Here is a 17,408-nt window from a genome sequence, read left to right as displayed (position 1 = left end):
CCCTCCATGAGGTTTTTATGTATCCGCCACTGGCACGAGGACGTATATTACGTAAAGTGACCAGACGTCCCGATTTGACCGGGACAGTTACGGTTTTTGGAGTCCTGTCTCCTTGTTCTGACCGGGTTCAGCCGAGACGCCTTAATGTTGTGGTTTTTACAGGTCAAATCCAAGTCTCGGTTATCGGATATTTCTACATTTTTAGCGGTGTAAAAGTGTTTTATACTTTATTTCCATATCATTTCCCAAACCTAACATACCACATTACAGAATGCGTTTACACGATCTGTCAGCTGACACGTTCGAGACCTTCAATAATGCTTGTTCTGAAGTTGGTATTACTGAGCAGGTTTTCCGTGACGGTAGCCCTTTCGTGATAGCTCTGTTGGCGTATTGTACCGTTTCGCAATGCCCTAAAGTAACTAAGTTTTCAGTTCCGAACTTCAAGAGAGGTAAGTAACGTATTTATTATTCAGTGTCATAAACAGTGTGGTAACTCCGCTGTTAATTAACCCTCAACTACTATGGATCGTCTCTCAGAACGCTATAATTTTTTTCTGTTGTGATATATGACACTCCCATGCAAATCGAAGTGGGCTCTTCTTATTGGATGTAATGCATGGATGCCAGAACTCAGACTATTACTGCACTTTTTTCGTGATTAACTGGCAACGCAAACAAAGGGGTGTTACAAGTTGAAAGTGTGTTTGAGAGTGTATGTCAGTGGTATCATAACTTCCGAACGAAAGATCCGATTTTAATGCCGTTTTTTATTTGACAGCTGGTTTAATCATAATGGTTCGTAGCTAATGAAAGTTTGTACAGCATTTCAAATGTCACCAGCTAAATCTTAAGTAAAATGTTTTACGCTATCTCCCCTGATAATACGCTTTGTAATACGATTCATAAGAGCTACGTCAAGTTACGTAGTGCCAGACTGAAAAGCTTAACGCGTTGCCTGCCAACTGCGAGTTATTTCGTACGAACGAACTGGCCACTGGTGCCAACTGCGAGTTGACTCATAGGAAACGAGTTTCTGCATAAAGCCAGATACGAAAACATTCGTTGCAAATTCGTCAGCAACAGGTATAGTAAGTAATCCGGACGTGGTGAAACAGAATTTTTATTTTCCCACTTGGAATAAAGTAAGAGAAAAGTGCACACAAAATTTCATACAAATATTTTAGTTTCATACGAAAAATGTATACTGTGTGTCGTTAATGGTAATGGAAACAAAGGTTTTTTTAATTGTTAATATATCTTAAAGCAGAGAAAATGAGCACAGCTGACACGATTAACATTTCTAATGATGCCATCGAGACCCCAACTGCACTTACAGGACGCAAAAGCTCAAATTCTCGTGTGGCTGATAACGAAGCAAATTAAAACACTTTCTAAAGTCTATACAGTATACAATGTATTTCAAGCGTCAACCTTTAACAATAAAATGATAATTACACTTTCACAGTTGTATCACCTTAGCTGTCCTCTATTAGTGAGAAGTATGTAGCTGTTTATTTTTAACTATGAACTCCAAATTCGGTTCAATAGACGTTATCTTTACCGGTGCAACTTCCGATCGGTTTATATAGGCCTATTTATTTCTTCAGGAACACCAATGTTGAAAACCCCGATTGATACTTAGCGGTATGTATCTAATCTAAAGGCATTAGAAATTTCATCGCTTGTTCCGCTATAGCGGGATCTCTTGACGACAAGATACGGTATCCAAAAATCTGTCAACGACAGCACAGTTAACGAGTCAGAACTTGAATCTCACAAATTACAGGATTCTAAATTGACTGAAAATAGCTTCCTTATCCATGTTCGGTTGCCGTTGATTGAAGGAAAATATCATTTCAGATTAGTGTCCACTGTCCAGTTCCAGCAAATGCTCCTTGATAAGAGTTGCTGTATCGTTGGGGAATTAATCTATGTTGTACTCTCTTTGAAATTCTCGTAGCATTGTGAGCCTCACTTTTACGCCAAACTAGTGATAGGCTAAACTTCGATTTTCCGATATCAGTTATTTATGTGAATGCTACTTTTCAGTATCTGTTATTCTTAACTGTGCTGTCGCAGTTAAGAATCGCAGTTAACGATTTCAAGTCTTGTGTCCCTCCACACTCTATCACTGCTATTTCTGCGAGTCCTGCTACTTCTGCAATTTCTGTGACTCCTGCGATTTCTGCGATTCCTCCAATTTCAACGATTTATCATCATATGAAAAACTTACACTTGTCCACACAGAAAATTGCATCTCAACAAAACTGTCATTAGTAAGTATGTTTTACATTTGTTCTTCCGTTAGCTTTAATATTGTATTAAAGAAACAAATTTGAAAATATTAATAGTGTAAGTAGCCATACAGTACCTAACTGTTCGTGTTTAGAAAACGAATTCTAACGTATTGTTATGTTTTCACAGGTATCCCAACTACATTTCAGACACTCAGTATTTCGATAATTCAAAATATCAATGTCAACAAACCTGGAAAAATTGCCACTGCGTCTTTAGACTTTCTTCGTGAGACGAGAGGTTAGTTTGTAAGTGTTTCGATGAACTTAATTATTTAACTGAGTTCGTTCTTGCAAATGTGAAACATCCCCCATTGAGTGGCTTTCATTACAGGGAATGTTGGCAATACTACTCTGTCAATCACATTGCTTGTAATTAGTGACAGCAAAAATGTTTAATAATCCTTGTGATTTTGCAGACGCTGTTTCGACTCTGATTACTGGTTACTGTACGTACCTATCCACATCAAGGCTCTTGACAGAGAATCGTGAAGATTCAAGACAACTCTTACAGGATTTGCAGTTTAAAAGTGCCATAATTATGAAATAAGTGTGCAGAATGAGTGATTGAACAGTTTTCAATTGAAGTTATTATGCTATTTTAAAGGAATGATTAGTAAATGTTAAATACAGTGAGTGAATAAGGAAAATCTCATTTTCCCCATGTTAAGCCGTCCTATACCTGTAAATTTTCCGCCATTTAATTATTGGTAAAGACTTTTTGGAAAGTGACATGCCCCCCACCCCGTTTCCCCACAATCTTGGTGTGGTGACGCTAACCTGTAACATAGCTCGAGGTCTAGAATATGCGTTTTGAGGCTGTTGATATGAAAGTGGGAAGTACGGATCTTCCAGTTAAATCAGGAATAGTTTAAGTGCAGTACTTGAAGGTAAAACAGGAAAAGCTTACACGTGTAGGAGGTTGTAGTATCGGCAGAAAATTCTTGTGTGTGCAGTTGCTTTGCCGGCCGTGCGGTTCTACCGCTGCAGTCCGGAACCGCGGGACTGCTACGGTCACAGGTTCGAATCCTGCCTCGGGCATGGATGTGTGTGATGTCCTTAGGTTAATTAGGTTTAAGTAGTTCTAAGTTCTAGGGGACTGATGACCTAAGATGATAAGTCCCATAGTGCTCAGAGCCATTTGAACCATTTTTTTGCAGTTGCCAAGTAAACACCATGTGTAAAATTTTTCTCCAGAGTCTTGAACTGTATCAGGACAAAAGTGAGGCATTCACATGACTCAGTAATATTGTTTTCATTTCATTACACTTATACAAATGTTTGAATTCTGCTGTGTTAACATTGCAAAGTCCTGTAGGCATGTGGAGTATTAACCACAACTGCCATATTGGAAGCAGAATCAAACACATTTTTTTTGGTTACTTGTCTCCAAATGATATTCTCAGGAGAAAAAGGCAATGTTGCTTCTTATCGATATAATACATCAAGAGTCACAGCTGAATCTGACCAACCATAACTGGTGCTGAATGTGCTTGTCGTCCTGTAATTTGCCCATGAAGTACATCGATATTGCTTTTTTTTTTATTGTGGTAGTGGTGCTGAAGTCTGATCAACTTTGTTGATTTTTACTTCTATAGGGAATGGAAAGGGTAAAAATTTTCGCTTTATTTATTTATTCTTCTTTCAGCTTTAGTTTGGGCACACAAAGGGGTCCTATAACTCGCTGCTTTTGGCGTGTGTTTGAAAACAGTGTGTAGAAGTGCTAAAGGACTTTATGTCCTTAAATTATGGAGAATTACCTAGGGAAAACATTTACGGAGGCTCAAACACTATCGCCGTCGGTACCTTATATTTGTGGTTGCGTGAGGTTTCTACCGTACCTACTGTGGTGAGCTGTGGTGTACTGTCGCGTATCATGTCCAACTTCAGAATAAGGTTCGTGCCTTCTCCTTCACCTTGTCTGAGAGGTAAGATCCGCTTAAGGCTCGATGAATATCATCTACATCTACATCTACATCGATACTCCGCAAGCCACCCAACGGTGTGTGGCGGAGGGCACTTTACGTGCCACTGTCATTACCTCCCTTTCCTATTCCAGTCGCGTATGGTTCGCAGGAAGAACGACTGTCTGAAAGCCTCCGTGCGCGCTCTAATCTCTCTAATTTTACATTCGTGATCTCCTCGGGAGGTATAAGTAGGGGGAAGCAATATATTCGATACCTCATCCAGAAACGCACCCTCTCGAAACCTGGCGAGCAAGCTTACACCGCGATGCAGAGTGCCTCTCTTGCAGAGTCTGCCACTTGAGTTTATTAAACATCTTCTTAACGCTATCACGGTTACCAAATAACCCTGTGACGAAACGCGCCGCTCTTCTTTGGATCTTCTCTATCTCCTCCGTCAGACCGATCTGGTACGGATCCCACACTGATGAGCAATACTCAAGTATAGGTCGAACGAGTGTTTTGTAAGCCACCTCCTTTGTTGATGGAATACATTTTCTAAGCACTCTCCCAATGAATCTCAACCTGGTACCCGCCTTACCAACAATTAATTTTATATGATCATTCCACTTCAAATCGTTCCGCACGCATACTCCCAGATATTTTACAGAAGTAACTGCTACCAGTGTTTGTTCCGCTATCATATAATCATACAATAAAGGATCCTTCTTTCTATGTATTCGCAATACATTACATTTGTCTATGTTAAGGGTCAGTTGCCACTCCCTGTGTGGTGTCACCGCCAGACACCACACTTGCTAGGTGGTAGTTTAAATCGGCCGCGGTCCATTTAGTACATGTCGGACCCGCGTGTCGCCACTGAGTGATCGCAGACCTAGCGCCACCACAAGGCAGGTCTCGATATACGATAGAGCACTCGCCCCAGTTGTACGACGACATTGCTAGCGATAATACGGACGAAGCCTTCCTCTCATTTGCCGAGAGACAGTTAGAATAGCCTTCTGCTAAGTCCATGGCTACGACCTAGCAAGGCGCCAATTGTAACAGTGCATGTATCTTACGAGTCGCATTTGTATAGTCAAGAGAGATGTATCACAAGGATCATTAAAGTTAAGTATAAAGCAGCTACGCACTTTTCTTGCTACCATTCAATAGCTATCCTGTTCCAGACTTGACGCCCGTCGGCGTGTGTGTACGCGTGCCTTCCTATCAGCTACCTCAAGTGGCGTAACAGTCTTGTTACGTCACTACACCCTGCACCAAGTGCCTATCCGCTGCAGATCTTCCTGCATTTCGCTACAATTTTCTAATGCTGCAACTTCTCTGTATACTACAGCATCATCCGCGAAAAGCCGCATGGAACTTCCGACACTATCTACTAAGTCATTTATATATATTGTGAAAAGCAATGGTCCCATAACACTCCCCTGTGGCACGCCAGAGGTTACTTTACATGATTCCGGATCCACCATTGGGTTCCAGTGATCCATCGTAATCTTCTGCTTTGTATTACCTGTAACTTCTTGTAGTTAGTGGCACACGTAGTACCCCAAGAGGTCGATCCATACAAAACAGATGGTTCGACTGTGGCGTGGTACAGCTGGAGTTTCGTGCGTTGGCTGAGGTACGAGCTCTTCAGAAATGGGAGGAGAGCTTCCAGTATTTTGAGGCCAGACGTCTTCTTCTCCATAATATGATGACTATACAGCAGTTTGGCGTCCAGATGCACTCCAAGGTATTTTACAGTTGTTGCCCAGGGGAGTGTCTGGTCTGATATCCGTAGGCGTTCATTGATGTCTCCGACTTGTGAAGACAATAACTATGGTTTTCACTGCACTGACCGTTGTTTTGTTCCTGTCGGCCCAGTGGTCCACTAAATCTAATTGGCGCTGTGATGAGGTGGTCCATTCTGGTGCCTGCAGTCAGGAGCGTTGTGTCGTCAGCATAGAAACTGGCAGTAACATGTGGCACCATCGGGAGGTCGTTAATGTATAAATTAAACAGCAGTGGAGATATGACTGGTCCTTGTGGAAGTCCTTCAAGGACAGGCCGTGTTGTTGAATTCTTGTCATCAATGCGAATATATAATCTGCGATCCTGAAGAAAATTGTCGAAATTTTTTAAATAGTAGTCTGGCAGAGGAGTGGTACGTTGGAGCTTGACGATCAAGTTGCGTCGCCATACTTTATCGTAAGCCTTCTCTATATCGAGAAAGACTCCAATGGTATGTTTTTTCTAGTTGAAATTGTCTTGGATAGATTCCGTGATGCGTAGTAGTTGTAACTCAGCCGACAGCTTCGCCTGGAAGCCAAACTGCTCTGATCGGATGATGTTGTGTGCCTCAAGGATGTCCAGCATGCGTTTCGGGAGGACACGTTCCAGTACTTTTCCCAGCGTTGAGTAAGCTTATGGGTCTGTAGCTGTCACGATGTGAGACCTCCTTGCCCGGTTTTGGTATTGGCACTATTCTGGCAATCTTCCATGCCTTGTGGAAGTATCCAGTCCTGAGGCAGCTGTTCACCATCTGGGTGAGAAGCACGATAGGCTTTCTCGGTAGGTGTTTCAATTCCGTATTGCCAATTCTATCTGTTCCAGGTGAGGTGTGTTTGCTATACTTGATAATCCTCTTAATTTCCTCCGGCGTTGTCAGCTGGGGCAGGGTATTAGTCAGGTCATCCCGAATAGCTTCCCATTCCACGGCTGTGTCCTCCTCTGCACGGTGGAGTGCATCATTTCCATCCTTTGTGGGGGGGCATAGTTATCTATTATTGGTATGTATCCGCATACAGCTCCGCCTGCGCCAATGAGTCGTACAAGAGGCCATGGGGTCCTTGAATTTCCCTTTTGGGGGGCTGTTGCTGTTTGAGACTTTTAACTATTCGCCATTCATCTTTGGTGCGTAATAGAAAGTTGTCCATTTGGAGTTCCCATGTGTGTTGCTTCCAGTCCTGAACCTTCCACCAGAGTTCTCAGGTTAGTCTGTGAGTCTCCTGTCTATCATCTGGATGGCGGTAACGGACCCATCATTTCCGAAATAGATTGCGCCTTGTCTTAAGTTCCTGCAGTGGTGGTGGAAACTCGTCATAATTGACTGGTAAGATATCCTCGTCGGTTCCCGTGGGCCGTGGACGGAAACATGTAAATCCTCAACCAGTGCAAACAATATATGTCCTTTTGGGTTAGTCCTATGGGAATTCCAGGCAACATGTTTACTATTAAGATCCCCTCCAAGGAGGATCTTGTCGTAACCCTCTGTAACGGCGTAAAGATCTTCTGGGTGGAGAGGCTTCTTTGGGCTAAGGTAAGCTGTAATACAGGTAATGTTTCCAAGCGTTGTGTGGATCGTTACTGCCGTGGCCTCTAAAGTCTGGAGTTGGGGTGAATGTTCTTTGAGGTGACGAATGCATTTTTTGATCAGAACGGCGGCCCCCTACCCCTTTGGTCCCGTCTGTCCGTCCAGTAGATGTGCAAGTTCCTCAAGCGGAGGTTGGTTGACTCGTGGAGATGTGTTTCGGAGAGGATTGGGTTGGGTTGTTTGGGGGAGGAGACCAGACAGCGAGGTCATTGGTCTCATCGGATTAGGGAAGGACGGAGAAGAACGTCGGCTGTGCCCTTTCAAAGGAACCATCCCGGCATTTGCCTGGACCAATTTAGCGAAATCACGGGAAACCTAAATCAGGATGGTCAGATGCGGGATTGAACCATCGGCCTCCCGAATGCGAGTCCAGTGTGCTAGCCACTGCACCACCTCGCTTAGTGTGTTTCGGAGACAAATGCTATGTGCCGATGTAAGACGTCCGTGAATTCTGTTTTCTTCAGTTTCAGGCCATTGGCATTCCAGATGCAGAAGTTGAAATTCCCCTGTGATACCGTCTATCCATTTACAGTATTTGAAAAGCTGTCAGTACGCTTTCTACAAGCGAGAGGATAGACGTCAGCTTCTGCTGGAGGGCGGTGAGTAGCTGAACAATATCCGTTAACGCTGGTGTAAAGGTGGTCGACCAGGCAGATGATGTCTCCGCTGGTGGTGGCGTCGGTGGATGGGCATATATTGCTTCAGAGTAAGAGCGCTGTTGTCTTGTCTTTCGTGGAGTCACTCTGGGTGCCGGTTGTGGTCGAGAGGCGATTGTTTCCGCAGGGAGAGGTGCCGCTTGTTGTTGGGTGGCCTGAATCGCTGCCATGGCCGAGTTCTTAACAATCATAGGCCGTTGTGGGGTCGACTTCTTTGGTGTCCTTCTAGAATATTTCCGTAGGAGCTCTTGAAATTTGGCGCAGCCACAGTAGGTCGCTGGATGTTCTTGTTCACAACTGGCGCACTTGGGGGGCGCGGTCCTAGGATGGGCACAATTTGATGATTTGTGGGAGCCACCGCAGCGGGCTGGCCTGATGCAGTAGTTCGCTTTATGCTCTAAACGTTGACAATGTCGGCACTGAACTGGTTCTTCTTTACTATTATAGGTTTCTATTATCACTCGTGTGTAGAGCAGGTACTTGACATCATATATATTGTCACTGTCTTTTCTGGATGGGAGGGCGACTCAGTACACAGGTTGTGGTATCAGTTGTTTCGTCTTCTCGTCGCGTTCCTTAAATTGGTAGACTTGTATCACTTTGAAGCCTTTTTCCTTGAGGGCATAGTAAAGTTGTTCTTCGGTAATTTCCGCCGGAAGGCGTTTGACAACTACTTTCAGTTCTCTGTCGCCTGGTGCTTAAAATATGAGAAGCTGTGGTTCGTGAAGATTTTATTGCGCATCTTTGGTCTTCGAAGGACTCAAAATGGTATTTGATGCGGTCCTTTTGGTATACAGCTTGAAGGTTGCCCTCTAGAAGTCCGTTGAGCATTTCACTGAAGTGAACGTAATCCTTCATGTAATAAATAGTGACTGGGGGCACTTTGCGAAGCACATTCTTGTCTCTGTCCATGCCTTCTGCGGCATTAGAAGTTTGTGCCTGTGGCTTGTTGGTGGGTGATGGAGGCGTAGCTTGAGGCGTCAGTGGGGCGAATCGGTTCGTCGTGGGGATGGTCTCTGTTCGTCTCTTAGCCAGGTTGTCTAAGTCCTTGGCTAATGCGTTGCTTCTGCGCCGTTTGTTGTGTACGAGCGTAAAGTCCCCCTCTGCGTGCGGGGAGTCGTCGTCGTTTTCCGCTGGAAAGGTCGCTGCCATCTCCGCGTCGTAGTCCGTTTAGTGGGAGTGTGTGATTCGACATCTGAGTCCATAGCTGGCGATGCCAGACAGGTGTCGTTATCCTGCTCTTGCGTTTCCCGTGAACAGCGGATAAGGCGTTGTATGTCCTTCAGCGTTTCTTTGTCCTCCCGACATATATCGAGTCTTCTGGCGTAGTCCTGGCAGTCGTCTTCACTGCTGCGTCCGTCGTGGTGTGACGTATGGCCGACGTCCGTATACGGTTTCGTCGTGTGGTGTGTAGTCTTCTGCGGTCGAACGGCGTCTGTCGATCGTCGTTCTATCCTGTCATGAACAGGGCCGTAGCCTGGGTCGTCAACCTGGGATCCGTCCTGTGTGGAGCGGCCGCTGGGCGTCTTGCGGGCCGGGCCCAACCGACCCACCAGCGGCCGACTCCGGCGCGTCCGAGGCGGTTGCTCCGGCCGCGCGCGCATCATCCTCGCTCGTCGGCATCTCGCACTCAACTGATCGATATCGTGAGGCACAAATTTCTTATAATGAAGAACGAACGTCGGTCAACAGATGGCACTACGGCAAAGAATGTTAACCGCGCTTTTTGGTTACTACTTGCGACTTTCATTTGCGACTTGTCTCAGAAGTCGCAGTCCGCCTCCGTAGTATAGCGATAGCGTTACCGCCTACCACGCATACGTCCCCAACAGGGATCTGGGTGTTATGTGTCCTTATTCATCCTTTTCATAATCATTGACGCACAAGTCGCCGAAGTGGCGTCAAGTAAAAAGGACTTGCAATACGTCGGCTGAACTCCCCCGAATGCGGCCTCACGCTCAACAATGCCATACCATCATTTCCACAGAAATCGCAGTTGGACTCGATAGCGAATCGTAGAGAAAGAGCGTAGTACGAACTTTGGCCAACAGAGTGCACTGTTAATTGCGCTTTTTAGTTGCTACTTGCGATTTCTAGCAGCGACTTGGCATTGAAATCGCAACTAATTCCATATCAAGACACCAGGTTTACAGAAAGCAACACGAAATTCGGCCACTAGATGGCATGCGGCGTTGAATAAGAAGTGCTACTGCGACTGCTAATTGTGGCTGAAATCGCATTTAGATTGTGTAAAGTTGTTATTGTGATATCTGTGACTTCTCAATCTCCGTGAGTTCTAATATATACGTGATTTCCTGCCCACCACTAAGGAATCGCAGGACGATCGTCAGTAAAGCAGTAGCAATTTCATTATTTACTAGAATGAGTACAACTTCTATGTAACATACAACTGTCATGATTCCCTTTAGAAACTAAATTTTTTAAATTAACTTACTATTACTAAAATGTGATTATTTAATAACGTACGTAATTGTAAACTGTCAATTACGACAAGGAGATATTTGTGCGATCCGGTAATTTATTTTTGTGTCCTGGTGCCGAGTCGCGACCCTTCAGTTGGGGACGCTTTCGCAAAGCATTCTTCCACGCAAAAACTTTGTGTTTTTTCACAAATTGGACAAAAAACGACGAGATAACTGGTAACTCATGTGGAAAATGTACTTTCTCCTTCTGCTCTATTTCTTTAAAGTGTTAAGGCGATATTATTGCGCATCTGAGCTGAACTCTTCACTCTTTACGCCAACTACGAGATAATTCGCAGGCTCTATTTTCTCGTCAATAATTGGTTTTAAAAGACAGATGGACTACACCTGAGATGACGAATCTAACTGTATGAACTGTTTAACAGGGATTCTGGGAGCATTTAACTCATTTTGACCGTGACTGTCAACATGTTAAAAAGATCTAAATTAATGTCTTCGAGAAAGTATGTTTATCTTATACTTCCCTGTTCTTGTTCGATATTTCTTGCCTCTTGAAGGCAGTTGGGCGAAAATTATTCAGTTCAAAGAGCTGCCTGTTGAAACTGCAAATATTATTGGAAACTTATGTGATACCATCACAGAATAGAATTTGAATGATAAGGTTGTACATTCCGCGAAGACAATGCCAATATAAACCTTGGTGGACGGTCTCGAAGAGGGACAAACAATATTGGTCGTGAAATCATTGGTGTAGGATGTGCAGCGCACATGGTGCATAATGCTATAAAGAGAGCTGCAGATTGTTTACCAGTCGATCTAGAGTGTGTCATTCACAAGATTTATTATTACTTCAACATATATTCTGTGCATGTAGAAAGCCTGAGTACCAGATGCTTAGCCATGATGCCAGCTATTGAGAGAATGTGTCGGCTCTATGGACCACTAAAATCATATCTTTTGAATGAAGAAAAATGCCCAACAATACTATGGAAATTCTTTGAAAGCCCATGCTCTTAAGTTCTCCTTATGATTTTACATAATGAAGTATCAATTTTTCACGCAGCAGTATTGAAGATATTTTTATGCTCTCCGCGGGTATGCTGCCGTATATGATCCTCTTCACTACACAATATTTCTACGATGTATAACGATCCGTGCACTGCTCAATGTATTGTGCACTGCTATCATAAAATTCACAGATGTTTTTAGTGAACTTAAGTTAGTTCATGTCCCGCTCAGATTCAAGTTCGCTCAAAGCACTTCTCATAAAGTGTGGCATGAATCTGGTTTTTCATTTTTCTGCCATATTCGCTTTGAAATCATGAAGTGCTTTCATATATACATGACAGAGAAGCCTCCCCTGCAAATTCAGATTAATTTTAACCGTCGGAATTGATTTCATACTCTCAATTTTCATTTGCGTTTTCTCAAATGTCCATATCTTATTCATCAAAGAAAAGATATACTCGACTGCTGCATTTGTACCAAGAAGACACAACGCAAATTACACAATTCTGAAAATATTCTCATAAGGAATTTGTTTCGATGCGAAGTGCTGAATCATCTGTACCCAGCGCATATTAGTGTCAGTTTCTTCTACATTCGATTTGTCTATTTTATGAGGGGTGAAAAACTGCTGCATATTAAGACACTCTTGAAATAATTCATTGTCGTTGATGTTACAGTTCGGCAATACGTTTATGAGAGATTCGTGGCATTTTTGGACCTCAAGCCATGTAAGTATATCGTTCAAAAGAACCGATTTGAAGTCCAAAGCCGCATTAAAATGTTCCGTCCACTGCTCAGTGTATTGTGCACTGCTATCATAAAATTCACAGATGGTTTCAGTGAACTTAATAACGTTCATGCCCCCCTCAGATTCAAGTTTACTTAAAGCACTTCTTGTAAAGTGTGGCATGAATCTGGTTTTTCGTTTTTCTGTCATATTCATTTTTAAATCATGAAGTGCTTATACAGCCTCTGCACATGTAACTTGGTGGCCTTCTATCTTCAATACTGTTGTGATCCCGTAGATTTTCCCGGCGTCATATGATTATCCTCTTCATGGGTATGATCATCTTCACTACACAATACTTCAGCGATCCATCTGGCCATCATCCTCAGGTGCGATCGCTGAGTACACAATGATACAATACGTATATACCAACTTTTTAATAAATTTCTTGAACTAAATTCATGTGACTGCAGCAAATTTTTTCCTTCCCCTGAAATTTGTGTGTGTATGGGAGGGGGACACAGTCTCCCTTGCCCTCCTGTATGGGCATCCATTTTGGTCCCAGCTTCGGCTTCCAAAAATATGCTCACCTTATATTACAACACCACGAACTTGGTAAGATAGTATTACGAACTTCATACAGAAGACTTTTCCAAATTACACAGGAACACAGCTGACATCATATCTATGTTTTGCTCAACATATGGTTGTCAACAATTGTTTTCTATAATGAAGAGAGTAAAAACTGCAGAAAGGTGCCAGCTGCATGAACCAGCATTTAAGAGTATTCTCCATCTTGTGGCAGCTCAAGAACTGACAACCAATATTTCATTAATCATGAATAAATGAAAATGTATTTCTCAAACTAGATAAAATATTTGTACATTTAGCTTATATTAACATTTTTTGTTAATCATAATCCCTGTATTGCCTTATACATGGTCTCCTCTCTAGACAGTGTTTTGTGCACAGTGCTGCATGTAAGCTGCTTGCCCAGCCCTGTCCATGTGTAGTATTGCGTGCATGTGCACAAGCTGATAGCAGCTGAGTTCTTGAGTTGGAACAGCCTGGTGTACTGAATTATGCCAATGGGGTGGCATGCCATCTTGCAGCCAAATAAAATAGTGTATTTTAACTTCTTCCAGTTGAGGAAAGAGCCATAGTTCTAGCAAATACAGCTAACACCAGTTACAGTTGATTCATCAGGATATGACAAAAAAGGGGAATTTCATTACATATGTACCATCTTGCAGGGATTTGATGGCACCCCAGATGTGCACATTATGTGTGCTCTCATTTCCACATAAGAAATGCTGATTTGTCACTGAAGACAATACAATCCAGAGTAACTGCATCATCATGCAGCAATATTTTGTTTCCAAAACTGGCATGTAAATCATAATCTGTAGGCTTTAGATCTTGTAACAGCTGCAAATGATAAGGACATAGTTGTAAGGGTCTCTTTAAAAGTCTCCACGCAGATGTCAATGGAATTACTAATTCACAACTACCCTTATGAATTGATTTCTTGGGGCTACACGTGAAAGACTCTCACGCCTTCAAAATGTTCTTCAGTTACCCTTGGTTATTCCATTCTCTTTCCCCTTGTGCACAAGTATACAAACAAAACTGTTTGGATTGCTCTTTCATTGGATGTATTATTTATAATTGTAGGTTGAATGTAATAAACGCTACAAAGCCTTAATACATATATATTCATTTTGAAACTTGTGTAGGTGTATATTATTTACAAACACAATCTAAAGTAAAATCATAAATCTCAAATGCACTAGTTATATAAATGAAAATAAGTAGTGTTTTAAAATACACTCCTGGAAATGGAAAAAAGAACACATTGACACCGGTGTGTCAGACCCACCATACTTGCTCCGGACACTGCGAGAGGGCTGTACAAGCAATGATCACACGCACGGCACAGCGGACACACCAGGAACCGCGGTGTTGGCCGTTGAATGGCGCTAGCTGCGCAGCATTTGTGCACCGCCGCCGTCAGTGTCAGCCAGTTTGCCGTGGCATACGGAGCTCCATCGCAGTCTTTAACACTGGTAGCATGCCGCGACAGCGTGAACGTGAACCGTATGTGCAGTTGACGGACTTTGAGCGAGGGCGTATAGTGGGCATGCGGGAGGCCGGGTGGACGTACCGCCAAATTGCTCAACACGTGGGGCGTGAGGTCTCCACAGTACATCGATGTTGTCGCCAGTGGTCGGCGGAAGGTGCACGTGCCCGTCGACCTGGGACTGGACCGCAGCGACGCACGGATGCACGCCAAGACCGTAGGATCCTACGCAGTGCCGTAGGGGACCGCACCGCCACTTCCCAGCAAATTAGGGACACTGTTGCTCCTGGGGTATCGGCGAGGATCATTCGCAACCGTCTCCATGAAGCTGGGCTACGGTCCCGCACACCGTTAGGCCGTCTTCCGCTCACGCCCCAACATCGTGCAGCCCGCCTCCAGTGGTGTCGCGACAGGCGTGAATGGAGGGACGAATGGAGACGTGTCATCTTCAGCGATGAGAGTCGCTTCTGCCTTGGTGCCAATGATGGTCGTATGCGTGTTTGGCGCCGTGCAGGTGAGCGCCACAATCAGGACTGCATACGACCGAGGCACACAGGGCCAACACCCGGCATCATGGTGTGGGGAGCGATCTCCTACACTGGCCGTACACCACTGGTGATCGTCGAGGGGACACTGAATAGTGCACGGTACATCCAAACCGTCATCGAACCCATCGTTCTACCATTCCTAGACCGGCAAGGGAACTTGCTGTTCCAACAGGACAATGCACGTCCGCATGTATCCCGTGCCACCCAACGTGCTCTAGAAGGTGTAAGTCAACTACCCTGGCCAGCAAGATCTCCGGATCTGTCCCCCATTGAGCATGTTTGGGACTGGATGAAGCGTCGTCTCACGCGGTCTGCACGTCCAGCACGAACGCTGGTCCAACTGAGGCGCCAGGTGGAAATGGCATGGCAAGCCGTTCCACAGGACTACATCCAGCATCTCTACGATCGTCTCCATGGGAGAATAGCAGCCTGCATTGCTGCGAAAGGTCGATATACACTGTACTAGTGCCGACATTGTGCATGCTCTGTTGCCTGTGTCCATGTGCCTGTGGTTCTGTCAGTGTGATCATGTGATGTATCTGACCCCAGGAATGTGTCAATAAAGTTTCCCCTTCCTGGGACAATGAATTCACGGTGTTCTTATTTCAATTTCCAGGAGTGTATAATATGAATAGATGACCTGGGGTTCTAGACCAATCTTCTGTGACACTCCCCAGTTTGGAAACTCCACAAGTTTTTTTTCCTTCATCCCTCTTTCTTACATTTCAGAAGGGGTCACTGGCTTCAAAAGCTTGTTCATTTCCATATCTTGTATCTTTTATCTGTGCCACTAAATGGTGAGTAGATTTTTTTCCCTGTTTATATTATATTATAAACAAAGTTGTTACCAAGTTGAAACAATCACACAATTTTTATAGCATAATCAAGAAATTTTCATAATAGCATGAGCAGTCCACCACTTTGACCACTGATGTAGAAGATAATAACAACACAACTGTATGTCTGCCTGTTATAGCTAACTTTAACATACAAATTTTCATGTTTGAGGTTTATATTGGCCTCAGTAGGTGAATGCAAGGTTTTTAAATGCATTGTGATACATGTACCAAAATACTTGTTGTATCTACAAGTAGCCACATATCAGAGCCCAGGAGAGGAATGGGTGAAGCCGCAAGGTGGAGAGCTGCCTACGGACGACAACATGACTCCAAATAGTAGTTCAGCTAACAATGTCTGACTGATGGTGGATGGGAAACAGACAAAGCAAGCCTAAAGTGAGCTACGCATAAGTAAGGTACAAAATGTAAAACTTTGCCACAATGGTGTCAACAGGCCAAGAGCAAAGAGAGAGAGAGAATCCAGATCACAACCTACGCCCACTAACGGCCATCATCAATTCCCTCTGTTGGGCATTCAGCTTCCATGGAAGTAGATACAAAATACTCACATGCTGTTCAGTCACTAAAGCATTTTGTTAATATAATAGAAAATAATAATTTAGAAGGAAATTTTGTACTGCTTGCTCAAGTGGAATCTTATGATAGATACCCTTTTAAACAGTCATTTTAACTACAATTTCACAATACTTACAGACCATCGAAATTTGTTACAAATAACTAATCACAGTTCAAAAGAAATAACACAGTTTGTACTTGAGATACTACACAAAAAATGACCTCCATTACTCTTTGTAAGTTCATAGGCTTCCATGACCGGAGTAAGTGAGCACAAAGTTTTCTGAATGTGGAGCCATATCATGCAGTAAAATAACTATCACTAAATGAGGAAAACTGACATTTTGACCATAATTTCAGTGGTCTTCCTCTGTGGTTTTATATGGAGGAAATTTTATACTTTGCTGGTGAGAGGCCATTTATATTTCAGAATGTTCCAGTAGCAGATATGAGATCATATCATAACTTGATAACTTTCATTGAGCTTCATAGTTGAGTCTGAACTAAAAAGGAAAATGAAAAGGAGTGATTTATGTAAGTGTTTATTTGAAAACTATTTGGTGGCTGAATGCTTATTTCTAAACTTGCATTACATATGATGTGACATAATTTTGTTAAACTTAAGTATTTTTCACTATTGCAGGTACCCTTCTGTATGTGGATAGCATATCACATTTTATAAAGTTTAGGTATGTCACACTTTCTGCATCACTCTAAAGTATCTTGCAGATACACCTCCTCTAATTTCATGTTCAGAGGCTACTCCTGTCCAAAGTCAGTCATTCCTATTGCAGCAACTGAGACCTAGACACAACTTTTATCACCAGAGTATAAATTGCAACATCATACTGTGCATTCCCCTTTAGTGAAATCATTGTACTACAGACATTATGCATTAGCTGTTAGGTGGCTTCTATGACAAAACAAAGCATACCATTAGTATAGTCAGTGAC

The 17,408-nt window shown here is 43.3% G+C and overlaps 1 protein-coding gene across 1 annotated transcript in view; it reads right to left on the bottom strand.

The window, feature by feature from the left end:
- Positions 1 to 17,408, bottom strand: part of LOC126474640 (aminopeptidase N-like) — a 196,818-nt gene that overhangs the window by 11,802 nt on the left and 167,608 nt on the right. The window lies entirely within an intron of this gene.

This window comes from Schistocerca serialis, chromosome 4, assembly GCF_023864345.2.
Source record: "Schistocerca serialis cubense isolate TAMUIC-IGC-003099 chromosome 4, iqSchSeri2.2, whole genome shotgun sequence".
NCBI lineage: Eukaryota > Metazoa > Arthropoda > Insecta > Orthoptera > Acrididae > Schistocerca > Schistocerca serialis.
The sequence above is the reverse complement of the archived record's forward strand: the minus strand, read 5'-3'. Positions and strand labels throughout refer to the sequence as shown.